Raw genomic sequence first — 27,897 nt, 5'->3', positions numbered from 1 at the left:
TAGTGGAAATGTAAGCTTGCGCAGTCAGTATGGAGATTGCTATGAAGTTTCCTTAAAATACTAAAAATAGATCTATCATATGATCCAGCAATTCCACTCTTGGGAATATATCCCATGGAAAAATATAGTTTGAAAAGATACATGCACCCCATTGTTCACTGCAACACTGTTTACAAGAGCCAAATCATGGAAGAAACCTAAATGTCCAACAGCAGATGAATGGATAAAGAAGATATGATACATATAATATATACAATAGAATATTATTCACATCAAAGAGAGTGAAATACTTTCATTTGCAGCAATGTGGATGGAACTGAATATCATCATACTAAGTGAAATAAGTCAGACAGAGAAAGACAGATATCATATGATATGCCTTATATGCAGAATCTAAGGAAAAACAAAATAAATGAATTTAGTTACAAAACAGACTCACAGACTTAGAGAACAAAGTTATGGTTACCAGGAAAAAAAGAGTGGGGGGAGGGGAGAACAGACTGGGAGTTTGGGATTGACATGTACACACTGCTATATTTAAAATAAAATGAAACAAAAACTTAATCTCAAAAATATACAAGCAACTCCTGCAGCTCAACTCCAGAAAAATAAATGACCCAATCAAAAAATGGGCCAAAAATCTAAATAGACATTTCTCCAAAGAAGACATACAGATGGCTAACAAACACATGAAAAGATGCTAAACACCACTCATTATCAGAGAAATGCAAATCAAAACCACTATGAGGTACCATTTCATGCCAGTCAGCATGGCTGCGATCCAAAAGTCTACAAGCAATAAATGCTGGAGAGGGTGTGGAGAAAAGGGAACCCTCTTACACTGTTGGTGGGAATGCAAACTAGTACAGCCACTATGGAGAACAGTGTGGAGATTCCTTAAAAAACTGGAAATAGAACTGCCTTATGATCCAGCAATCCCATTACTGGCCATACACACAGAGGAAACCAGAATTGAAAGAGACATGTGTACCCCAGTGTTCATCGCAGCACTGTTTATAATAGCCATGACATGGAAGCAACCTAGATGCCCATCAGCAGACAAATGGATAAGAAACCTGTGGTACATACACAATGGAGTATTACTAAGCCATTAAAAAATACATTTGAATCAGTTCTAATGAGGTAGATGAAACTGGAGCCTATTATCCAGAGTGAAGTAAACCAGAAAGAAAAACACCAATACAATATACTAATGCATATATATGGAATTTAGAGAGATGATAACGATGACCCTGTATGTGAGACAACAAAAGAGACACAGATGTATAGAACAGTCTTTTGGACTCTGTGGGAGAGGGAGAGGTTGGGATGATTTGGGAGAATGGTATTGAAACATGTATAATATCATATGTGAAACGAATCGCCAGGCCAGGTTTGATGCACGATACAGGATGCTCGGGGCTGGTGCACTGGGATGACCCAGAGGGATGGTACGGGGAGGGAGGTGGGAAGGGGGTTCAGGATGGGGAACACATGTACACTCATGGTGGATTCATGTTGATGTATGACAAAGCCAATACAATATTGTAAAGTAATTAGCCTCCTACTAAAATAAGTAAATTTATATTAAAAATAAAATATTCTGGGAGGTGGATCATAGAGGATCCTGCTGTGATGTATGTCAGAGAGTGTTTTGCCTATATTCTCCTCTAGGAGTTTTATAGTTTCCGGTCTTACGTTTAGATCTTTAATCCATTTTGAGTTTATTTTTGTGTATGGTGTTAGAAAGTGTTCTAGTTTCATTCTTTTACAAGTGGTTGACCAGATTTCCCAGCACCACTTGTTAAAGAGATTGTCTTTAATCCATTGTATATTCTTGCCTCCTTTGTTAAAGATAAGGTGTCCATATGTGCGTGGATTTATCTCTGGGCTTTCTATTTTGTTCCATTGATCTATATTTCTGTCTTTGTGCCAGTACCATACTGTCTTGATGACTGTGGCTTTGTAGTTGAGCCTGAAGTCAGGCAGGTTGATTCCTCCAGTTCCATTCTTCTTTCTCAAGATCTCTTTGGCTATTCGAGGTTTTTTGCATTTCCATACAAATTGTGAAATTATTTGTTCTAGCTCTGTGAAGAATACCGTTGGTAGCTTGATAGGGATTGCATTGAATCTATAAATTGCTTTGGGTAGTATACTCATTTTCACTATATTGATTCTTTCAATCCATGAACATGGTATATTTCTCCATCTATTAGTGTCCTCTTTGATTTCTTTCACCAGTGTTTTATAGTTTTCTATATATAGGTCTTTAGTTTCTTTAGGTAGATATATTCCTAAGTATTTTATTCTTTCCATTGCAATGGTGAATGGAATTGTTTCCTTAATTTCTCTTTCTGTTTTCTCATTATTGGTGTATAGGAATGCAAGGGATTTCTGTGTGTTGATTTTATATCCTGCAACTTTACTATAGTCATTGATTAGTTCTAGTAATTTTCTGGTGGAGTCTTTAGGGTTTTCTATGTAGAGGATCATGTCATCTGCAAATAGTGAGAGTTTTACTTCTTCTTTTATAAACAAATGGGACCTAATTAAACTTAAAAGCTTCTGCACAACAAAGGAAACTATTAGCAAGGTGAAAAGGCAGCCTTCAGAATGGGAGAAAATAATAGCAAATGAAGCAACTGACAAACAACTAACCTCAAAAATATACAAGCAACTCCTACAGCTCAACTCCAGAAAAATAAATGACCCAATCAAAAAATGGGCCAAAGAACTAAATAAACATTTCTCCAAAGAAGACATACAGAGGGCTAACAAACACATGAAAAGATGCTCAACATCACTCATTATCAGAGAAATGCAAATCAAAACCACTATGAGGTACCATTTCATGCCAGTCAGAATGGCTGTGATCCACAAGTCTACAAGCAATAAATGCTGGAGAGGGTGTGGAGAAAAGGGAACCCTCTTACACTGTTGGTGGGAATGCAAACTAGTACAGCCACTACGGAGAACAGTGTGGAGATTCCTTAAAAAACTGGAAATAGAACTGCCTTATGATCCAGCAATCCCACTGCTGGGCATACACACTGAGGAAACCAGAAGGGAAAGAGACACGTGTACCCCAATGTTCATCACAGCACTGTTTATAACAGCCAGGACATGGAAGCAACCTAGATGTCCATCAGCAAATGAATGGATAAGAAAGCAGTGGTACATATACACAATGGAGTATTACTCAGCCATTAAAAAGAATACATTTGAATCAGTTCTAATGAGGTGGATGAAACTGGAGCCTATTATACAGAGTGAAGTAAGCCAGAAAGAAAAACACCAATACAGTATACTAACGCATATATATGGAATATAGAAAGATGCTAACAATAACCCTGTGTACGAGACAGCAAAAGAGACACTGATGTATTGAACAGTCTTATGGACTCTGTTGGAGAGGGAGAGGATGGGAAGATTTGGGATAATGGCATTGAAACATGTACAATATCATGTATGAAACAAGTTGCCAGTCCAGGTTCAATGCACGATACTGGATGCTTGGGGCTTGTGCACTGGGACGACCCAGAGGGATGGTATGGGGAGGGAGAAGGGAGGAGGGTTCAGGATGGGGAACACATGTATACCTGTGGTGGATTCATTTCAATATTTGGCAAAACTAATACAATATTGTAAAGTTTAAAAATAAAATAAAATTTAAAAAAAATAAAATAAAATTAATGTCTTTCCATGAAAAAAAAATGAAAAAGAAAATAAAGGATAAGGGAATGATGAAAATATCCATCATTTTGTTTCAGAAAAGACCATATACAGTTTGTAGAAATTAAAAATTTTAGAAGTGGAATATAGGAGGATTTAACATGAGGTTAGATTCAATTGAATAGATAATTACTGAGAGGAAAAAGCATAAAAATTTAGTATAAGATATAAGGGAAAAGAAAACATAAAATATAAGTGAAGAGGAATGAAGTTTATAGAGAGGGACATTTAACAGAAAAACTTAGAGTTCCAATGGAAGTTAAAAATGAATAAAACCCCCAGTATATTCAAAGATGTATATCCTGAGAATATAAAGCTATATTAAGTAACACAGGAACAGCATATCACTTGGACAGGAATAGATTAGATTAAATAAAGAATTTAGGAACAGTTTAATATCTTCTGGAAATACCATAAACAGTGGTTGGCATAAAAGATCATTAATGAAATGAAGTCCTATTAAATAGACAGTAAGCCACACTGAAAAGTAAAATTATAACATCTTCATTACTTAAATATTAAAGGAAAATCTATACAACTTTAAATATGTATAGTCTACATATATAGAATTGTTTTTCAGTCGCTAAGTCTTGTCCAACTCCGCAACCCCATGTACTACAGCACACCAGGTTTTCCTATGCTTCACTGTCTCCTGGAGTTTGTTCAAACTTGTGTCCTTTGAGTCAGTCGTGATATTCAACCATCTCATCCTCTGTCACCCTCTTCTGCCCTCAGTCTTTCCCAGCATCAAATTCTTTTCCAATGACTTGGTTCTTCCAATTAGGTGACCGAAGCACTGGAGTTTCTGCTCCATATATAGAGTATATGCACATAAATCTGTGATTTTTTAATTAGGAAAGGAGGGACCTCCTTGGTGGTCAGTGGAAGACTTTGCCTTCCAGTTGGAAGACTTTGCCTTTCATTGCAGGGGATGCGGGTTCAATTCCTGGTTGGGGAGCTAAGATCTCACATGCCTCAAGGGCAAAAAATCACAACATAAAACAGAAACAGTACTGCAAAAAATTCAATAAATACTTTAAAAAATGTACCACATCAAAAAAAAATAAATTAAGAAAGGACACAAACCAACAGAAATTATATTAAGTTCTACATTTCTAAAATTACAAATATCTAAATATTAAGGATGTCACAAGAAGAGTAAAAAGACAAGACTCAAATTGGGAAAATACAGTGCCATACATATCTAAAAGAGTCACATTATGAATGTATATACATACATACACACACTAAAGAATATATGTATGTGTCATATGCTGTACATTATAGTATGTATTTTATACATGTGTACAATATAGCCCACACATTTTTAAGACAAAGATAAACAGCCCAAAGAAAAACAGATGAATTTTTCTAAAGTTATTTGAGGAGAAGGCATACAAATAATCAAGAATCAAGTGAAATTTTTTTAGTTAATTTATAATCAGAAATAGAATAAAACAATGCTTCTACTTAAAATTTAATAGGTCAGTAAAATTTTTTTAAAAGAAATCTGAATATTGTAATAGTTGATAAGCTGGTACAACAGAGAAATACTGATGAAAAATAATTTGACAATACCTTATTTTTCAGATACTTCTATTTTTAGACATATTAATATAACCTGGGGAGGAGAGGGTCTTAATCTGTATACTAAAAGTACATATGAGAATTTTTATCTTAGTAGTTTTGTAGCAGCAAGTCTGTGAGCAAGAGAAAAATATCAAAAGGATATGTTCAGAAATATTGGAAATGATAGCAACTGAACAACAACTGTTTAAGGATGCTATCCTCTTGTGAAAAACTTATTCATTTCTTCCAGGTGTGTAGCATTGCTATTACTCAATGCTGTTGTTGTTCAGTCGTTAAGTTGTGTTCAACTCTTTACAACCCTATGGACTGCAGCATGACAGGCTCCTCTATCACCCAGTAGCTTCCTGAGTTTGCTCAAAATCATGTCCATAGAGTCACTGATGCAACCTAATGAACTCATCCCCTGCTGCTCCCTTACTCTTTTGCCTTAACTCTTTCCCAACATTAGAAGACACTTGTTTTTTGGAAGAAAAGCTATGATCAACCTAGACAGCATATGAAAAAGCAGAGACAATACTTTGCTGACAAAGGTCCATCTAGTCAAAGGTATGGATTTTCCAGGAGTCATGTATGGAAGTGCGAGTTGGACTATAAAGAAAACTGAGCACCGAAGAATTGATGCTTTTGCACTGTGGTGTTGGGGAAGACTCTTGAGAGTCCCTTGGACTGCAAAGAGATCCAACCAGTCAATCCTAAAGGAAATCAGTCCTGAATATTCATTGAAAGGACTGATGCTGAAGCAGAAGCTCCAATACTTTGGCCACCTGATACAAAGAACTGACTCCTTGGAAAAGACCCTGATGCTGGGAAAAATTGAAGGTAGAAAGAGAAGAGGGTGACAGAAGATGAGATGGTTGGATGGCATCACCAACCTGATGGACATGAGTTTGAGCAAGCTCCAGGAGTTGGTGGTGGACAGGGAAGCCTGGTGTGATGCAGTCCATGGGATCACAAAGAGTCGGACATGACTGAGTGACTGAACTGAACTTTCCCATCATGAGGGTCTTTTCCAGTGAGTTGCCTCTTGGCATCAGATATACAAAATATTACAACAGCTGGCTCAGATGATAAAGAATCCACCTGCAGTGCAGGAGCCACAGGAGATGAGGTTTTGATCCCTGGGTGGGAATTTCTCCCTGGAGAAAGGAATGGCTACCCACTCCAGTATTCTTGCTTGGAAACTTCCATGGATAGAGGAGCCTGCAGAGCTACATTCCATAGGGTCGCAAAGAGTTGGACATGACTAAGCAATGGCTCTTCTGTCCATGGAATTTTCTAGGCAAGAATGCGGAGTGGGTTGCCATTACCTTCTCCAGGGGATCTTCCTAACCCAAGGATCAAACCCGTTTCTCCTGCATTGCGGGCAGCTTCTTTACCGTTTGAGCCACCAGGGAAACCCACCTTCACTTTTCAAAGGAAAGTTAAAAATTACCTGCTAGAGTTTGCTTCAAATTCTGAAGGAGAAAATAGGGTTTTTTTTTTTTTTTTTTTTTTTTATTGACCACTAATTTTATTTGAATACTTGTAAGTATGAATTGACATTCAGGTGCAACTTCTTTTTTTTTTTTTTTAATTTCAAGGTTTTTATTTTTATTTTATTTTATTTTTAATTTTATTTTATTTTTAAACTTACATAATTGTATTAGTTTTGCGGATTTTAAATTTAAAAATAAGTTGTAGGAAATGCTAATGTTATAGCTTTTAGAGGCATTAAACACAAAATGTAAATTACTGCAGGTTTTATTTTTTTCAATATTGGAACCACGTTTTCATCTATATTCCTAAGGTTTAGGATCAATTTAACTAACAATGGGTAATGCCAAATATAATTTCTTAATTTTCAGGTCCATATATAATTTACTAGAAATTTAAATCTCTTCACATTACAGATGTATTTACAATTGGTTAATTAAAAAGTTGCTTAGGAAGGATGTTTATGATGCCAAGGAGACTTGAGATCATTTTAAAATCACCATTAATGAATCATACCTTCCTCTTTTAAATAACTGAACTTGCATGTGTATATTTAAGTTAAAGACAGAGAAAAAAAGATTCAGTCTGAATATGAACGTATACTCTGCCAAACATTTGAAATAACACCTTAATTCAGGAAAAAGTGCATTTACCCTACATTTTTGCCCATAAGATGAAACATTTTAAATATTTACAATGTGTTTCATTTTAGGCACATGATAAAATTTATTTAGAGTCTAAGAAAAAATTGAAAAACAAATGCATATTTTTTACACAACTCAGAAGCTTGTACCAAGAAAACCAGGTGATCCAGGATCCAAGAAATAAATGATCCTTTTCACTTTGTAAGGCACAAGTTGTTTTTGTATGCTGTGATACTCAAACTTCTTTTCCTAATCCTTATAAACTGATTCAAACAAGTTAGGAGACAATAATTAATTACACTAAGTACAAAATTTCTAGAGAAATATTTCTTTTAGAGAACAAACTGTCTTCTAATTTTTCCACATTGTTTCTTAATTCAATTTATATTTACACTACAGTTTTGTGTATGTGCATAAAAATAAATATACTGCATTAAAGAAATATTCCTGATGGATACACCTGCATGTACAGAACTCTTATATTAAACGCCATAATTAAGAATTTTGCACAGAATACTAATGTCTATGGGCCTCCCAGGTAGCACCACTGTGAATCCACCTGTGAATGCAGGAGTCATAAGATATGTGGTTTCGTTCCTAAGTCAGGAAGATTTTACGGGGGAAGGCATGGCAACCCACTCCAGTATTCTTGTCTGGAGAATCCTCATAGACAGAGGAGTCTGGCAGGCTATAGTCCATAGACATGACTAAAGTGACTTAGCACCCACACACATTAATGCCTACTTATGTGGGGATTAGCTGAGCAAACTTTCACTTTTTTCCCAGCAAAAGTTTTGTTAGAACAATAGAGATAGTAAAATAAAGTGAATATAAAATGACAATTTCTCTAATTCATTCTCTCAATGTTCTCTCTCCACTAAATCCATCAAGGTTGTGCACAAGTGAAGTGTGCATTTGTAAATACACAAATAATTGTCCACAAGTACACCTAGGTACTGAAATTACAATTACATCTGTACAATAAAGTAATAATTAGTTCTATATTTTTTAAATATTTTCAACAAGCACACATGCATATATTGCTTGCCTATATTTGTTTATAAAAATCATTTATATGGTCAATGATTATGCATCAAAATAAGTAGCTATTGTTCAATACAATTCCAAACAAAATCTCATTAAGCAATTTTGTGGATGTTGACAAATTGAATTTAAATTTAATTGGAAAAGTGAAAAATATATACACAAATTTACATTCCCACCAACTGTTTAGGAGGGTTTTCCTTTCTTCACACCCCATTAGGCATTTATTACTTACAGACTTAAATATTTTTAAATTTTTATTTAATTGGCATATAGTTAATTTACAGTGTTGTATTAGTGTCAGGTTTACAACAAATACATACTATATATATATATATATATATATATGTAATATAAAAAAGACTATATACATATATTCTTTTTCAGGCTCTTTTCCTATATAGGTTATTAGAGAATACTGAGTAGAATTCCCTGTGCTATAGTAGACTTTTTAATGATGGCCATCCTGACTAGTCCGAGATGGTACCTCATTATACTTTTGATTTCCATTTCTCTAATAATAAGAATACTGAGCGTTGTTTCATGTGTCTGTTGGCTATCTGTATTTCTTGGAGAAATGTCTATTTATATCTTCTGCCCATTTCTTGGCTGGGTTTGTTTTTTGGAAAATTGAGGTCCATGAACTGTTTATGTTGAGATTAATCCCTTGCCAGTTGCATTGTTTGCAAGTTATTTTCACCCTTCCAGAGGCTTACTTTTTGCATTGTTTAGGGTTTCTTTTGCTGCATAAAAGATTTTAAGTTCAATTAGGTCCCATTTGTTTGGTTTATCTTTTGTTTCCTTTACTCTAGGTGATGGACCACCCCCCCCCCCCAAAAAAAAAAGATATGTGATTTGTGGCAAAACTGTTCTCTATTTACAATGGAATACTACTCAGCCATAAAAAAGAAATAATAACACACCTAAAGGGATGGACCTAGAGATTATTATACAATGTAAAGAAGTCAGAGAGAGAGAGACAAGTATCACATTGTATCACTTATATGTGGAATCTAAATATATATATAGATAGATAGATGAACTTATTTACAAAATGGAAAGAGACTCACAGAGTAGGAAGTATTCTTATGGTTACCAAAGGGAAAAGGTGGAGAAGGATAATGGAAGAATCTACTGCAGAGCATAGGGAACTATATTCAATATCTTATAATAACCTATAATGGAGAATAATCTTAAAAAGATTAATATTAAAAAGATTAATCTTAAAAATCTAAAAATCTTAATCTTAAAAATCAATAGTATGGTTGATTTATAATGTGCTAAGTATATAGAAAAGTGATTCAATTATACATATACATATATACTATAATATATAAATTAATTAAATGCATTAAATAAATACTGTACAATTTCTAATCCTCCCTTAGGAAGTTTTTATTTGGTTTGTTTTACATTTTAAAATAATATTTTTCCTATAAACACAAGATTTGGTAACTGAAAAGATGGCTAATGAACTAACCAATTAATTAGCTTAATCATTAAAAATTTTGTTTAACTGCTCAGATTATAGAAGAAAAGAGAGTTTAGGATTTCATTCTATTATTCATTCTCAAAGCACAGAGGAATTTTTATGTATTTCAATTTGACAGACAGTCCTTTCTAACAAACAGGTGTTTCAAGGTCAGAGCTAAGTATTGTTGGCAGAGATGTGAGGCAATAGACTGAACACCAGCCAACATGTACTTGGCTTCCATCCCTTGGTTTCACCAGCACTAATTTCATTCACTGATAATTTTTTAAAGGTAAAATTATTACTGCCTCTGCAAATCTTCTGTAAATGATTTAAGCTAGTTTATTTCCTCTCCTTTTCCATCTTATGCTCTAGCACTGCAAACAGGGATTTCTCCTAAGTGAACAGTCTTTCAAAGCATATCAATCAGTGACTGAATTTACTAACATTTTTTAAAAATATCCACTTATGACATATGCTTGGCAGGTTTTCTGGTTTCCAGTTAAAAGCAATCCTCCTACTTAAAAATAGCTTTTAAAGTGAAACTCTACCTAAAAATGTAACATTTATATCACTTTGTGTGTTTTGTTTTTTTTTTAAAGCTAGCAGCATTTGTTAAAACTGCATCTTCTCACTAAAATGTCCAAACGAGAGTCAAGAATGAAGATGGCTGAGTAATACTCCATTGTGTATATGTACCACAGCTTTCTTATCCACTCATCTGCTGATGGGCATCTAGGTTGCTTCCATGTCCTGGCTATTATAAACAGTGCTGCGATGAACATTGGGGTATTACTCAGCCATTAAAAAGAATACATTTGAATCAGTTCTAATGAGATGGATGAAACTGGAACCTATTATACAGAGTGAAGTAAGCCAGAAAGAAAAACACCAATACAGTATACTAACGCATATATATAGAATTTAGAAAGATGGTAACAATAACCCCGTGTACGAGACAGCAAAAGAGACATTGATGTATAGATCAGTCTTATGGACTCTGTGGGAGAGGGAGAGGGTGGGAAGATTTGGGAGAATGGCATTGAAACATGTATAATATCATGTATGAAACAAGTCACCAGTCCAGGTTTGATGCACGATAGTGGATGCTTGGGGCTGGTGCACTGGGACGACCCAGAGGGAGGGTATGCGGATGGAGGAGGGAGGAGGGTTCAGGATGTGGAACACAGGTATACCTGTGGCGGATTCATTTCGATATTTGGCAAAACTAATACAATATTGTAAAGTTTAAAAATAAAATTAAAAAAAAAAAGAATGAAGATGGCTGTTAATAATGGCCATGAGCACAACATTTATATTGAGGGTATTTTAAGACATGATATATAGCAAATCTGTTCCTTGATTTAACATCTAATATAAAGAAATTTCCCATTCACTTTTTCATGGTGTTGAATTAAAATATCCAAAGTAGAGAGGGAGATAGAAAATCAACACAAATAAGATTATTTTCTGTCTTGACTGTAATTGTACTTTTTAATTATTACTATATAATAAAAAACATTCCAATAAATACAGAAATGCTGAACATCTTGTGTTTCTAAAGTAGTAGATTTCATAAAAAATTCTTTATCTTTTGCTAAATAACTGTCAGTATGGAAAAATATGCCCCTTTACTTCTCAAGGTGAAAAACTCACAAAATTATAGCTTTAATCTATAGAGTTGGTGTAAAATTTCAGTAAATCAAATCAAACAATGCTAGAAATTATCAGTTCTTATTGATAAACCAAATCACATTTATTACATGTTTAATAATTCATTTTACTGTTTAATAGTCTCTGCATTGTCACAATTTTTGCAATGTCTTCTCTAATTAGTACTGTGTAGAATTAAAGAAACACAATGTAGAAATGTTCACAATTGTTTCATTATGATTTACACATATTACAATGCAAAAATAAAATATGTGTATACATACATATAATGGCTTCCCTGGTGCCTCAAATGGTAAAGAATCTGCCCCCAGTGCAGGAGACCTGGGTCAGAAAAGCCCCCTGGAGAAGGGAATGACTACCCATTCCAGTATTCTTGCCTAGAGAATTCATTGACAGAGGAGCCTGGTGGGTTACAGTCCACGGGGTCTCACAGAGTCGGACGCAACTAATTGACTAACACTTTTGCTTTAGATTACCATATAATGTTGGTTATATAAACTATGCAAGTATAAGAAACTCTTTTTTTAATATTGAATATTATATTTGAAGTTTATCTAAATAACTGTGATTAGCCTCAGTATACATAAAATTTTGTCACACTTTTGATTTTTGCCTTTGTAAAAATACTCAGAAGATTGCTAGAAAAGAATTTGAACACTGAGTGACTTCAGACATTGAAGAAGAATTTTCAAAAATTTTACCAATTTATATTGCTACAAATAGTCTTTTGAGAATGCCCATTTAAAATATACTGGAAATTATTATTGCATTGAAAATATTTGTCTTTTGCATTGGTTAAAATCCATCTCATTGACTTGTACTGTAACACAAAGTGACATTTATATTTTTAGAATTTATTTCTTAAATTTTCTGTAAAATATTCATTCATATCTACTGTGACATCACTTATTAATATGGAAGAGCTTTGTATTTTATAGATGACAATATTTCATTTTCCATATTCATACATTATTTTCATTTAACTTTTCCTATTATTTTCAAGGTCTAGAATTTTAACTGTGAATTGAAATTTTCATTTCCCTTTTTGACACTTTTTAAAAATATGTATGCACTTATCTCACACGCTAGTAAAGTAATGCTCAAAATTCTCCAAGCCATGCTTCAGCAATACGTGAACTGTGAACTTCCAGATATTCAAGCTGGCTTTAGAAAAGGCAGAGGAACCAGAGATCAAATTGCCAACATCGACTGGATCATCAAAAACGCCAGAGAGTTCCAGAAAAACATATATTTCTGGTTATTGACTAAGCCAAAGCCTTTGACTGTGTGGATCACAATAAACTTTGGAAAATTCTTCAAGAGATGGGCATACCAGACCACTGATCTGCCTCTTGAGAAATCTGTATGCAGGTTAAGAAGCAACAGTTAGAACTGGACATGGAACAATAGACTGGTTCTAAATTGGGAGAGGAGTATGTCAAGGCTGTATATCGTCATCCTGCTTATTTAACTTATATGCAGAGTACATCATGAAAAACGCTGGGCTGGAAGAAGCACAAGCTGGAATCAAGATTGCTGGGAGAAATACCAATAACCTCAGATATGCAGATGACACCACCCTTATGGCAGAAAGTGAACAGGAACTATAAAACCTCTTGATGAAGGTGAAAGAGGAGAGTGAAAAAGTTGGCTTAAAACTCAACATTCAGCAAACTAAGATCATGGCATCTGGTCCCATCACTTCATGGCAAATAGATGGGGAAACAGTGGCTGACTTTATTTTTCTGGGCTCCAAAATCACTGCAGATGGTGACTGCAGCCATGAAATTAAAAGACGCTTACTCCTTGGAAGGAAACTTATGACCAACCTAGACAGCCTACTAAAAAGCCATTTCACACCAGTCAGAATGGCTGTGATCCAAAAGTCTACAAATAATAAATGCTGGAGAGGGTGTGGAGAAAAGGGAACCCTCTTACACTGTTGGTGGGAATGCAAACTAGTACAGCCACTATGGAGAACAGTGTGGAGATTCCTTAAAACACTGGAAATAGAATTGCCTTATGATCCAGCAATCCCACTGTTGGGCATACACACTGAGGCAACCAGAAGGGAAAGAGACACGTGTACCCCAATGTTCATCGCAGCACTGTTTATAATAGCCAGGACATGGAAGCAACCTAGATGTCCATCAGCAGATGAATGGATAAGAAAGCTGTGGTACATATACACAATGGAGTATTACTCAGCCATTAAAAAGAATACATTTGAATCAGTTCTAATGAGGTGGATGAAACTGGAGCCTATTATACAGAGTGAAGTAAGCCAGAAGGAAAAACACCAATACAGTATAATAACGCATATATATGGAATTTAGAAAGATGGTAACAATAACCCTGTGTATGAGACAGCAAAAGAGACACTGATGCATAGAACAGTCTTATGGACTCTATGGGAGAGGGAGAGGGTGGGAAGATTTAGGAGAATGGCATTGAAACATGTAAAATATCATGTATGAAACGAGATGCCAGTCCAGGTTCGATGCACGATACTGGATGCTTGGGGCTGGGGCACTGGGACGACCCAGAGGGATGGTGTGGGGAGGGAGGAGGGAGGAGGGTTCAGGATGGGGAACACATGTATACCTGTGGCGGATTCATTTTGATATTTGGCAATACTAATACAATTATGTAAAGTTTAAAAATAAAATAAAATTAAAAATAAATAAAAAGCAAAGACATTACTTTGTCAACAAAGGTCCAACTAGTCAAGGCTATGGTTTTTCCAGTGGTCATGTATGGATATGAGAGTTGGAGAATAAAGAAACCTGAGTGCCAAAGAATTGATGCTTTTGAACTGTGGTGTTGGAGAAGACTCTTGAGAGTACCTTGGACTACAAGGAGATCCAACCAGTCCATCCTAAAGGAGATCAGTCCTGGGTGTTCATTGGAAGGACTGATGTTGAAGCTGAAACTCCAATACTTTGGCCATGTAATGCAAAGAACTGACTCATTTGAAAACACCCTGATTTGGGGAAGGATTGAAGGCAGTGGGAGAGTGGGATGACAGAGGATGAGATGGTTAGATGACATCACGGACTCAATGGACATGAGTTTGGGTAAACTCCGGGAGTTGCTGATGGACAGGGAGGCCTGGCATGCTGCAGATCATGGGCTTGCAAAGAGTAGGACACAACTGAGAAACTGAACTGATACTGATGGCTGATATATAAAGCAACAAAGATGAGTCTCAAAACCCTGGCTAAAACATCGTATAGAAAACAGTATATTTGTGATTTCTTTTACTTGAAATTCTGAAAGTAACATATGATGGAAAAATAATCATGACATTAGTAGCCTCACAGCCTGCCAGAAAATTGACTGGCAAAGATATTGCAGAATTTTCTGAAATGATTATAATATTCTGTATCTTAACAGGAGGCTGAGTTACAGAGGTCAAAGTTCAGTGAATGCACACTTTAGTTTTAGTTTAGTTTAAGTTTAGTACCCTTAACTACACTCAAGTTTTACACCAAAAGAAAAAAAAAATATCCAACTTCTTTTAATAAATTTCACTCTGAATTTTTTATATAATCTTGAAAGGTTTCTTTCTGCCTAGTTATTAGAAAACATTGGCTATATTCTCCATGTTGTGAGTGCATCCTTGATCCTATCTTACAGCCAACTGTACCTTCCACCTGTGTATGTGCTTAGTCGTGTCAGACTTTGTGACCCCATGGGCTGTAGTCTGCCAGGCTCCTCTGTCCATGGGTTTCTCCAAGAACCAGGCAAGAATACTGGAATGGGTTGCCATTTCCTTCTCCAGGGTATATTCCTTACCAGTGATTGAACCCACTTCTCCTACATTTGCAGAGGGATCTTTTACTGTCTGAGACACCAGTGAAGCCCTGGTAGCTCACCTGGTACAGAAACCTTCCACCTTATCCAGCCCTATATGACCCCTCTCGTGCTCCCAACTTGTAACCATTAGCTTGTCCTCTATATCTGTGAGTCTGTTTCGTTTTGTTGCATTCACTAGTTTCTGTATGCTTTAGATTAATCATATAAGTAATATCATATAGTATTTGTCTTTCTTGCTCAGACTTATTTCACTTAGCATAGTGCCAGGTCCATCTCTCTCTCTGTGTATGTTATATATATATGTACATGTATATATGTATATATGCCACATGTCTTTATCCATTCATCTGTTGAGGGACACTTAGGTTGTTTCCATATCCTGTCAACTCTAAATAATGCTTGCAAGAAAACTGAGGTGCATATATCTTTTTGAATTTTTTTTCAGATACATACCCAGCAGTGGAATTGCTGGATCACATGGTAGTTTGGTTCCCAGGTAGCACAGTGGTAAAGAATCCACCTGCCAGTGCAGGAGATGCAAAGAGACGTGGGTTCTATTGCTGGGTCACGAAGATATTCTGAGTTAGGAAATGACAACCTACTCTAGTATTCTTGCCTGGAAAATTCCATTGACAAAGGAGCCTGGTGGGTTACAGTCCATGGGGTCACAAAGAGTCAGACATGACTGAGTGACTAAGCACAAACAAGGTAGTTCTGTTTTTAGTTATTAATCATTTCCCTGTCTGACTTCTTGATATAGACTTGATAATGAGAAAGTCTATCTTCATTTAATGAACATTTTATGTAAAATGTTTAATTATGCTCAATTAAAATAATTAAATTTAATATAGTATTTAATTTATATTAAAGATAAAATTACTCCTTGAGTTTAATTAATTTAATTTTATTTCTGATATTTGTATAACATGTAATGGAAGATGTATTTTTACTAAAACTTAAGCCACTGTTCTATAATTTATACATTTTTAAATTATAGCTTTTTACTACACTTTGTCTGATATGTCACTGTTAACATTATCTCTTTAGAGAACATTTTAGTATCTATTGGAGCAAGTATTCTATCATCATTTCTTTCAAAAAACTTTATTTTCTTCCTTTATTTCCTTCCAAATACACATTTAAATCCATTTGTGACTGTCAGGGGAAAAAAATCAGTAATGTAATTGAAATTGCAAAATTATGTGAATTGAGAAAATAGATTTTCAATAATGAATTCTTGGACCAGAAGTACAGTATCTTTCTGCATTTTTAAGTAATTGTTGAGATTTTCGGTTTATAGTTCTGTCCATGTAGATTTTTCACAATTCCTTTTTAAAGTCAGTTTTACCAAAGTATCCTTTATATACAGTAAAATGAATCCATTCTTAAGTGTATTTTTGATACGCTTTGATAAATTTATTCACCCATGTAACCACTACACCAATCACAGTATAAAAGCTTAAAATTCCACTTGTGCCTCTACTCCCATCATTCTCTTTCCTGTGTTAACCAAAGTTTCAGAAACAAAGACCTGACTGAAATAAACAGGCATCTATTTGTGGTTTGCTAGGACTGCAGCCTGAAAAGCACCAGGTCCAGAGGCACTTGAAATGTGTTCCACTCAACTAAGAAATGGAGGAAACTTATAAAAAGGTAAAAACTGCAAGGCCACAGTTAGTTACATAAGTTGTTTGTCAAGAATTATTATTGCAGCTGGCAAGGAGGAGGGCTGCCGGTTAAGCAAGAATTGGTTGAAGTTCAAAATGGCTGCATAGTTATTAATAAAACAAAGTTGCAGCTAGTAAGTGTTAGTCTTTCAGTCATGTCAGACCTTTTGTGACCCAATGGACTGTAGGCTCCTCTAGGCTCCTCTGTCTGTGAAATTTTCCAGACAAGAATTCTGGAATGGGCAGCCATTTCCTTCTCCCGGGGATCTTCCCGACCCAGGGATCAAACCTGGGTCCCCTACATTGCAGGCAGATTCTTTGCTGTCTGAGCCACCAAGGAAGCCAGTCGATGTTGTTCTAAAAATGATGGGGGATATAATTAAGTTTGGTACTGTATATAGTTCAGAAAGTTCAGGTTCCGGGCACTGGTCTGAGACCAGATCGTCAATGGCTATCTGACTCCATTTTGTATGCCAGAACTCTGATTACTTCCTTATGATTTCAATCTGTCATCATCCTCCACCCAAGACAGAAATCAATATGATTTATAACTATAGACTAGTTTTTCCTATTCTAAAATGTCATGTCAATAGAAATTGATGTATATACTTGTGTCTGGATTGTGTCAGCATAATTTTGTTGAGAATCATCATGTTAATGTGTACATCTTCACTTTTTCTTTTTGGTTGATTAGTCCATTATATGAATATACCACAATTTATTTTTAAGTTATTATGTCAAGTTTGTGACTTCTAGAAATACAGCTATTATGAGTTTTTATATAAATTATTTTAGAAACTATGTTTTAATTTCTGCCTGTATAATAACTAAGAGTGAACTACTGGGTCACAGGGTAAATATGTGTCTAACATTATATAGCTCGCTAAACTATGTTCTAAGGTGACTGAATCATTTATACTGCAACTCAAAGTATTAAACTTCAGTAATTGCAGTACTCACCAATACTTAATGTTATATATATATTTAAAATTTTAGACATTCTACTTGGTGTGGTATCTAATTTTACTGTGCATATCCATAATGACAAATAGTGTGAGCATTTTTTCATGTGCTATTTGCTATCCATATATGTTCTTTGGTGAAATGTCTGATAAAATCTTTCATTCAGTTTTTTTCTGATTTTTTTTCTTCCTTAGTTTTCAGTTATGTTAATTTTTCATCAAATGTTTGAGCTCACCATTATGCAATATTGACCCAGAATTTTCTTTCTGGAAAAGTATTTATTATTATATTTAATTTATTTAATAAATATATTCTTGGTAAACTGTTTCTCTTAAGAAACTTATTCATTTTATGTAAAGTTGATAAATTTATTCTTTCTTCAAAATATGTTTTATAATCTAATAACTGAAAAATTTTTATTGGTGGCCTCTGTTTCATTCATGGTATTAAAAATCTATGTTCTCTTCAGCCAGAGATGTTCCCAATGAACTAGTTTTATATTACATTGATTTACTTTATGGCTTGTCTATTTCATATATTTTTCAGTTCTCCTTCTGCTTGCTTTATGTTAATTAATCCTTCCTTAAAAAGAAACAATTCATAGCTCATCGATTAAACATTCTTAGATAAACATGAAAAACTGAAGATTTCTAAGTATTGCTGCAATTGCATCCCCTAAAATTTTATATATATTTTTATTATTCATTTTAAATGCCTTTCGATTCATTTTGCAATGTTTTTTTTTTTTTTTTCTCAATGGATGATTACAAGTGTCACAGTTAATTTCCTATATTTGTAGATTTTCTACATATTTTAAATATATATTTGTTATAGATTTCTCTTGTGATCAGAGAACACATTTTGTATACTTTCAGTCACTTTCAATGTCCTGAGACATGTTACATGGCTCGGTACGCATGTGTGCATGCTCAGTCGTGTCCAGCTCTTTGTGACCCCACAGACTATAGCTTGCCAGACTCTTCTGTCCATGGGATTTCCCAGGCAAGAATGCTAGAGTACGTTGCCATTTTCCTCTCCAGGGGACACTCATCTTAATGAATGTTTCATATACATTTGAAAAGACCATGTGTTCTGCAGTTTTTATGAGGGCCAAGTATTATATATATATATGTCAGTTAGGACAAGTTGATTGATAGTTTCCGATATCCTTATAAATGTTTCTATTTGGTTTACCCATTTCTTACAGAACAATGCTTAAATCTACAAATGTAATATACACTTATCTTAATGTATATATATTTATACACATACAGAGAAAAAAGAGGGGGTAGAGAGGAAAAAAAAGAGAGGAAGAGAAATAGGGTAAGAATTTAGCTTATACTAATCTGAATTTTTTCCTTTGTTTCTGGGTTAATATAATATTGAGGAAAGTCCATATATTTTATTACCTAAAAGTACATATTACAGGAGAATTATTTTTTATGAAAGATTGAAAAAAATCCTACCATTGTATCTCAGCCTGTGCATATCCTTTAACATCTATTTGGCAAATGATGAATCATTTTGCTTAATATTTCATCAATTTAACATTTCTATTTATTTGTTGATATTGATAATACTTAGATTTTCAGAAATCTTACATTTTAATATATTATATTATACTTTAATGAACACCTGGAGAAGGCAATGGCACCCTGCTCCAGTACTCTTGTCTGGAAAATCCCATATACTGAGGAGCCTGGTAGGCTGTAGTCCCTGGGGTCGCTAAGAGTCGGAAACGACTGAGCGACTTCACTTTCACTTTTCATATTCATGCATTGGAGAAGGAAATGGCAACCCACTCCAGTGTTCTTGTCTGGAGAATCCCAGGGACGGGGGAGCCTGGTGGGCTGCCATCTATGGGGTCGCACAGAGTCGGACATGACTGAAGCGACTTAGCAGCAGCAGCAGCAATGAACACCTTACTGTATATGGTTAATATTGTCTCTCTCACTCCTAATTTGAATATATTTGCTTATTTTAATTAGTCTTAACAGTATTTATATTTTTAAGACAAATTTATTTCCACATTAACTGTGCTAGAAATAATTATGATTTTTGCTTATTTGTTTTATTGCACAACCCTTCCCCTTTTCATTTTTAGCTTAAGAATCTATGGTCAGATTGCTCATTCTATTGTTTTTTTGGTATAATGAAATTAAGACAGAGTTCCCTCTTATTTTTTCATATAAGATTATTTAGCAAACATTGTGCAAATCACTGACATGTTTAGGAACTTATGATCTAATTATAATTGTCACTCCAGTAGTGAAAAAAATTAATACATGATATCAATGCACTTTTAATAACAATGCATATATATTCCACTCACATGAATATATTTTAACAAATATTTGCCTAAAAATTATAATCCAGATTAACAGAATGTGACTACTACCAACTTAGCAATAATTTTCTTCCTTGTGGTTTTGAATCTGGTCTCCATTACCCTTATGCTACAGTGCTTTCTCTGACAACCAGTAATACATGGTAGATTTAGCAGCCAGTTTAAACCTCTGGAATGTGTTTTTCTAAGAATGTAAGTACCAGCATCTATGTATAGCTCCCCAGTAAATACTTCCAATTCTTTGATTAATTGTTTGGCTCACAAATTAATTGGTGGAATGCTAGCCTCTGCTACAGGACTATCTAGAGTTACTTGCATGGCATCCTAATAAGTTGAATTTATTTCCCCATATAGTTTTACCTTTCTTTTTTTAAGTGTCTGTTTCTTTCCTCCCTTCTTATATATAGTAAAGTCTTTTGCAGATACTTTCAATGTAACTGATATACCAATTATTGGCCAAACCCATATTTTAAACTAATGTTTAGTAGAAAGCTTAAATGCTAAGAGGATAAGTACACGATAATTTTTCTTTATACATATTTATATATGTATGTGTACATTCAAATTTATTGTAATTTCCTCCCATTTTGTCACATATTTTAAATATATTGCATTGGATTTTTACTGTGTTAAATATCAAAGTTTAAATGTATTTAGGTTTATTCAAGAATAAATACTAATTAAATCCTAAATTAAATTTAGTAAATTATAATTTGGTACTAATGGACTTCACAGGTGGTGCAGTGGTAAATAATTTGTCTGCCAATGCAGGAGATGCAGGAGATACAGGTTCAATCCCCGTGTGGAGAAGATCACTGCAGTAAATACTGGCAATATGCTCCAGTGGGATTTCTTTGGAAGGACTGATGCTAAAGCTGAAACTCCAGTACTTTGGGACCTCATGTGAAGAGTTGACTCATTGGAAAAGACTCTGATGCTGGGAGGGATTGGGGGCAGGAGGAGAAGGGGACGAGAGAGGATGAGATGGCTGGATGGTATCACTGACTCAATGGACGTGAGTTTCAGTGAACTCTGGGAGTTGGTGATGGACAGGGAGGCCTGGCGTGCTGTGATTCACGGGGTCACAAAGAGTCAGACACGACTGAGTGACTGATCTGATCTGATCTGATTCTTACCTGGAAATTCCCATGGACAGAGGAGCCTCGCAGGCCATAGTCCCTGGGTTGCAAAGAGTTAGATATGATTGAGAGAATGAGTACACACAATTTGGTGCTATGATCAAAAAAAAAAAAAAAAAAAATCACTGAGCACTTTCAAGGTGGCTAATTGACTGGGAGACTAAAAAAAAAACCTGGAGTAACAGGTAAATTTGGCCTTGGAGTACAGAATGAAGGAGGACAGAATGGAGTACAGAATGGAGTACAGAGTTAGCTAAAGCTAATAGAGTTCTGCCAAGAGAATGCACTGGTCATAGCTAACACCCTCTTCCAACAACACAAGAGAAGACTGTACACATGGACATCACCACATGGTTGACACAAAAATCAGTTCAGTTCAGTTGCTCAGTCATGTCCAGCTCTTTGCGACCCCATAAATCGCAGCATGCCAGGCCTCCCTGTCCATCACCAACTCCCGGAGTTCAATCAAACCCACGTCCATCGAGTCGGTGATGCCATCCAGCCCTCCTCTGTTGTCCCCTTCTCCTCCTGTCCCCAATCCCTCCCAGCATCAGAGTCTTTTCCAATGAGTCAACTCTTCACATGAGGTGGCCGAAGTACTGGAGTTTCAGCTTTAGCATCATTCCTTCCAAAGAAATCCCAGGGCTGATCTCCTTCAGAATGGACTGGTTGGATCTCCTTGCAGTCCAAGAGACTCTCAAGAGTCTTCTCCAACACCACAGTTCAAAAGCATCAATTCTTTGGCGCTCAGCCTTCTTCACAGTCCAACTCTCACATCCATACATGACCACAGGAAAAACCATAGCCTTGACTAGACGAACCTTTGTTGGCAAAGTAATGTCTCAGCTTTTGAATATGCTGTCTAGGTTGGTCATAACTTTTCCTCCAAGGAGTAAGCGTCTTTTAATTTCTTGGCTGCAGTCACCATCTGCAGTGATTTTGGAGCCCAAAAAAATAAAGTCTGACACTGTTTCCACTGTTTCCCCATCTATTTCCCATGAAGTGATGGGACCAGATGCCATGATCTTCATTTTCTGAATGTTGAATTTTAAGCCAACTTTTTCACTCTCCTCTTTCACCTTCATCCAGAGGCTTTTTAGTTCCTCTTCACTTTCTGCCATAAGGGTGGTGTCATCTGCATATCTGAGGTTATGAGGTTATCCAAAATCAGATTGATTATATTCTTTGCAGCCAAAGATGGAGAAGCTCTATGCAGTCAGCAAAAACAAGACCAGAAGCTGACTATGGCCCAGATCATGAACTCTTTATTGCCAAATGCAGACTGAAATTGAAGAAAGTGGAAAAAACAACTAGACTATTCAGGTATGACCTAAATCAAATCCCTTAGGACTATACAGTGGAAATGTAGAAATAGATTTAAGGGATTAGATTTGATAGACAGAATGCCTGATGAACTATGGATGGAGGTTCATGACACTGTACAGGAGACAGGAATCAAGACCATCCTCAAGAGAAAGAAATGGAAAAAAGTAAAATAGCTGTCTGAGGAGGCATTACAAATAGCTGTGAAATGAAGGGAAGCAAAAAGCAAAGGAGAAAAGGAAAGATATAAGCATCTGAATGCAGAGTTCCAAAGAATAGCAAGAAGAGATAAAAAAGCCTTCTTCAGTGATCAATGCAAAGAAATGGAGGAAAACAACAGAATGGAAAAGACTAGAGATCTCTTCAAGAAATTAGAGAAACCAAGGGAACATTTCATACAAAGATGGGCTCAATAAAGGGCAGAAATGGTAGGGACCTAACAGAAGCAGAAGATGTTAAGAAGAGTTGGCAAGAATACACAGAAGAACTGTACAAAGAAAGATCTTCATGACCCAGATAATCACGATAGTGTGATCACTCACCTAGAGCCAGACATCTTGGAATGTGAAGTCAAGTGGACGTTAGGAAGCATCACTACAAACAAAGCTAGTGGAGGTGATGGAATTCCAGTCGAGCTATTTCAAATCCTGGAAGACGATACTGTGAAAGTGCTGCACTCAATATGCCAGCAAATTTGGAAAACTCAGCAGTGACCACAGGACTGGAAAAGGTCAATTTTCATTCCAATTCCAAAGAAAGGCAATGCCAAAGCATGCTCAAACTACCACACAATTGCACTCATCTCACAGGCTAGTAAAATAATGCTTAAAATTTTCCAAACCAGGCTTCAGGAATACATGAACTGTGAACTTCCACATGTTCAAGCTGGTTTTAGAAAAGGCAGAGGAACCAGATATCAAATTGCCAACATCCGCTGGATCATCAAAACAGGAAGAGAGTTCCAAAAAAACATCTATTTCTGCTTTATTGCCTATGCCAAAGTCTTTGACTGTGTGGATCACAATAAACTGTGGAAAATTCTGAGATGGGAATACCAGACCACCTGACTTGCCTGTTGAGAAACCTGTATGCAGGTCAGGAAGCAATAGTTAGAACTGGACATGGAACAACAGACTGGTTCCAAATAGGAAAAGGAGGACGTCAAGGCTGTATATTGTCACTCTGCTTATTTAACTTATATGCAGAGTACATCGTGAGAAATGCTGGGCTGTAGGAAGCACAAGCTGTAATAAAGATTGCCAGGAGAAATATCAATTACCTCAGATTTGCAGATGACACCACCCTTATGGCAGAAAGTGAAGAAGAATGAAAGAGCCTCTTGATGAAAGTGAAAGAGGAGAGTGAAAAAGTTGGCTTAAAGCTCAACATTCAGAAAACGATCATGGCATCTGGTCCCATCACTTCATGGGAAATAGATGGGGAAACAGTGGAAACAGTGGCTGACTTTATTTTTCTGGGCTCTAATCACTGCAGATGGTGATTGTATCCATGAATTTAAAAGACGCTTACTCCTTGGAAGGAAAGTTATGACCAACCTAGACAGTATATTGAAAAGCAGAGACATTACTTTGTCAACAAAGGTCCATCTAGTCAAGGCTATTATTTTTCCAGTGGTCATGTATGGATGTAAGTGTTGGACTATAAAGAGAGCTGAGCGCCGAAGAATTGATGCTTTTGAACTGTGGTGTTGGAGAAGACTTTTGAGAATCCCTTGGACTGCAAGGAGTTCCAACCAGTCCATCCTAAAGGAAATTAGTCCTGATTATTCATTGAAAGGCCTGATGCTAAAGCTGAAACTCCAATACTTTGGCCACCTGATGGGAAGAGCTGATTCATTTGAAAAGTCCATGATGCTGGGAAAGATTGAGGGCAGGAGGAGAAGGGGACAACAGAGGATGAAATGGTCGGATGGCATCACTAACACAATGGACATGGGTTTGGGCAGACTTTGGGAGTTGGTGATAGACAGGGAGGCCTGGTATGTTGCAGTTCATGGGTCACAAAGAGTCGGACACACCTGAGTGACTGAACTGAACTGAACTGAATTGTGGATGGGACCTGTGACTTGCTTCTAATAGAATATGGCAAAGTTGTTGAGATGTACATGATTATATGAATGTCTTATTCTTTATGATAGAGAATAAAAGGTCAGGTCTGATTTGTTTAATTGTAGCTCAGGAACATACCATGCTTATTAAGTATGTTTTAAATAAATATTTGTGGAGTTTACAAATAACAAACAATTTTTGACTGAATAAATATCAGTAAAAAACATTAAGCTCTCAACTTTTGAAGCCAACCCTTCTTCTTGCTAGTTTTGAAAAAGTTAGCTGCCATGTTGTGAGCTTCCCTATGGAAAGGGCCATGTGCCAAAGGACTAAGGGCAGCATGCAGTGCAGTCAGAGAGAAACTGAGGGAGGCATACTGTCAGCTTGCAAGAAGCTGCAAGCTGCCAAAATCATGTGAGCTTGCGAGGAGGTCATAAAATGGACAGAGTAGATGAGTTTTAAAATGCAGGCTTCAGTTGGCTATAGTCAACTATAGTCTATAGGCTATAGTCAAATCTAACATCCATCATGTTGGTAATAGGTAAAAATTGAAGTCTCTTACTTCAGAGTGTCTTGTTTTTTAGGAAGATTCATAACTGAAGAAGGATAATGTTCAATGCACACACCATCACCTGGATATATAACAGTGAGCTGGTTAAGAATTTGCATCTGGAGACTGAATATTGGGACAGGAAAACCAAGTACGATAGAAAATCAAATTCAAAAACTAATTTAGAAAAAAAAATGGGATATTATTTACAGTAGCTCATTTCATATGAAATGGTTATACCCAAAATCCTTCAAACTAGGCTTCAGCAGTATGTGAACCCAGAACTTTCAGACATACAAACTGGGTTTAGAAAAGGCAGAGGAACCAGAGATCAAATTGCCAACATTCATTGGATCATAAAGAAAGAAAGAGAGTACAAGAAAAACCTCTACTTCTGCTTCATTGACTACGCTAAAGCCCTTGACTCTGTGGATCACAACAAACTGGAAAATTCTTAAAGAGATGGGAATGCTAGACCACCTTACCTGCCTCCTGAAAAACTTGTATGTGGGTCAAGAAGCAACCACTACAACCAAACATGGGACAAAATTGGTAAAAGGGTTCTACAAGGGTGTATATTGTCACCCTTCTTAATTTCTATGCATAGTACCTCATGCGAAATGCCAGGCTGGATGAATCACAAGTTGGAATCAAGACTGCCAGGAGAAATGTAAACAACCTCAGATGTGCAGATGATACAACTCTCAGTTCAGTTCAGTTCAGTCGCTCAGTCATGTCTGACTCTTTGTGACCCCATGAATCACAGCATGCCAGGCCTCCCTGTCCATCACCAACTCCTGGAGTTCACCCAGACTCACATCCATCGAGTCAGTGATGCCATCCAGCCATCTCATCCTCTGTCGTCCCCTTCTCCTCCTGCCCCCAATCCCTCCCAGCATCAGAGTCTTTTCCAATGAGTCAACTCTTTGCATGAAGTGGCCAAAGTACTGGAATTTCAGCTTTAGCATCATTCCTTCCAGAGAAATCCCAGGGCTGATCCCCTTCAGAATGGACTGGTTGGATCTCCTTGCAGTCCAAGGGACTCTCAAGAGTCTTCTCCAACACCACAGTTCAAAAGCATCAATTCTTCGGCGCTCAGCCTTCTTCACAGTCCAACTCTCACATCCATACATGACCACAGGAAAAACCATAGATAGCCCTGACTAGACGAACCTTAGTGGCAGAAAATGAAGATAAATAAAAGAGGCTCTTGATGAGGGTGAACACAGAGAGTAAAAAAGCTGGCTTCAATCTCAGCACTCTACAAACAAAGATCATGGCATATGGTCCCATCAGTTCATGGCAAATAGAAGGGGGAAAAGTGGAAGCAGTAACAGACTTTATTTACTTGGTCTCTAAAACCACCGCAGATGGTGACTGCAGACATGAAATTAAAAGATGCTTGCTCCTTGGAAGAAAAGCTATGACAAACCTAGACAATGTATTGAAAAGCAGAGACATCGCTTTGCCAGCAAAGGTCCATGTAGTCAAAGCTGTGGTTTTTACCAGTAGTCATGCACAGATATGAGAGTTGGGCCATAAAGAAGGCTGAGTACTGAAGAATTGATGCTTTTGAATTATGGTGCTGGAAAGGACTCTAGAGTCCCTTGGACTGCAAGGAGATCAAACCAGTCAATCCTAAAGGAAATCAACCCTGAACATTCATTGGAAGGACTGATGGTGAAGCTGAAGCTCCAATACTTTGGCCACCTAAGGGGAACAACCAACTCATTGGAAAAAACCTTGATGCTGGGGAATATTGAAGGCAAAGAGAACAGGATGGCAGAGAATGAGGTGGTTAGATAGCATGGCAACTCAATGGACATGAATGTAAGCAAACTCTGGGAGACAGTGAAGGACAGAGGAGCTTAGCATGCTGCAGTCCTTGGGGTGGCAGAGTTGGACAAGACTTAAGAGACCGAACAACAACAATTCACAAAAACAATGAAGGTCCAACCTATTAAGGATGTGCTGTTCTTTAAAAACAAATATGATAAAACTTAATTCAAAGAGATAAAATAAGATAGAGATAAATAGGGGGATTTCCCCAATGGTCCAGTGGTTAAAATGCTGCTTTGCAATGCAGGGAACGTGAGTTCAATCCCAGGTCAGGGAACTGAGATCCCACTTGCTGTGGGACAACTAAGCCCATGTGCCGCAGCTAGAGAGTCCAGGAACTGCACTGAAAGATCTCCATGACACAGCAAAGACCTGATTCGGTCAAATAAATTAAAAAAAAATAAATGGATAAAAAGAATATTGTTCATGAATATATGACTCAATGTCATATATGTGACAATTTTACTAAAACACAATCTATGTAAACAATCTAATTCTAAAAGTCATAAGATTTTTTAAAGGAACATGTTAAAAATAATTAGAATGAGTATAA

The sequence above is a fragment of the Bos grunniens genome, chromosome 5, assembly GCF_055505025.1.
Source record: "Bos grunniens cultivar Pamir isolate PY7600 chromosome 5, Bosgru_T2T1.0, whole genome shotgun sequence".
In the NCBI taxonomy this organism is placed as follows: domain Eukaryota; kingdom Metazoa; phylum Chordata; class Mammalia; order Artiodactyla; family Bovidae; genus Bos; species Bos grunniens.
Note: the sequence above shows the minus strand (reverse complement) of the source record.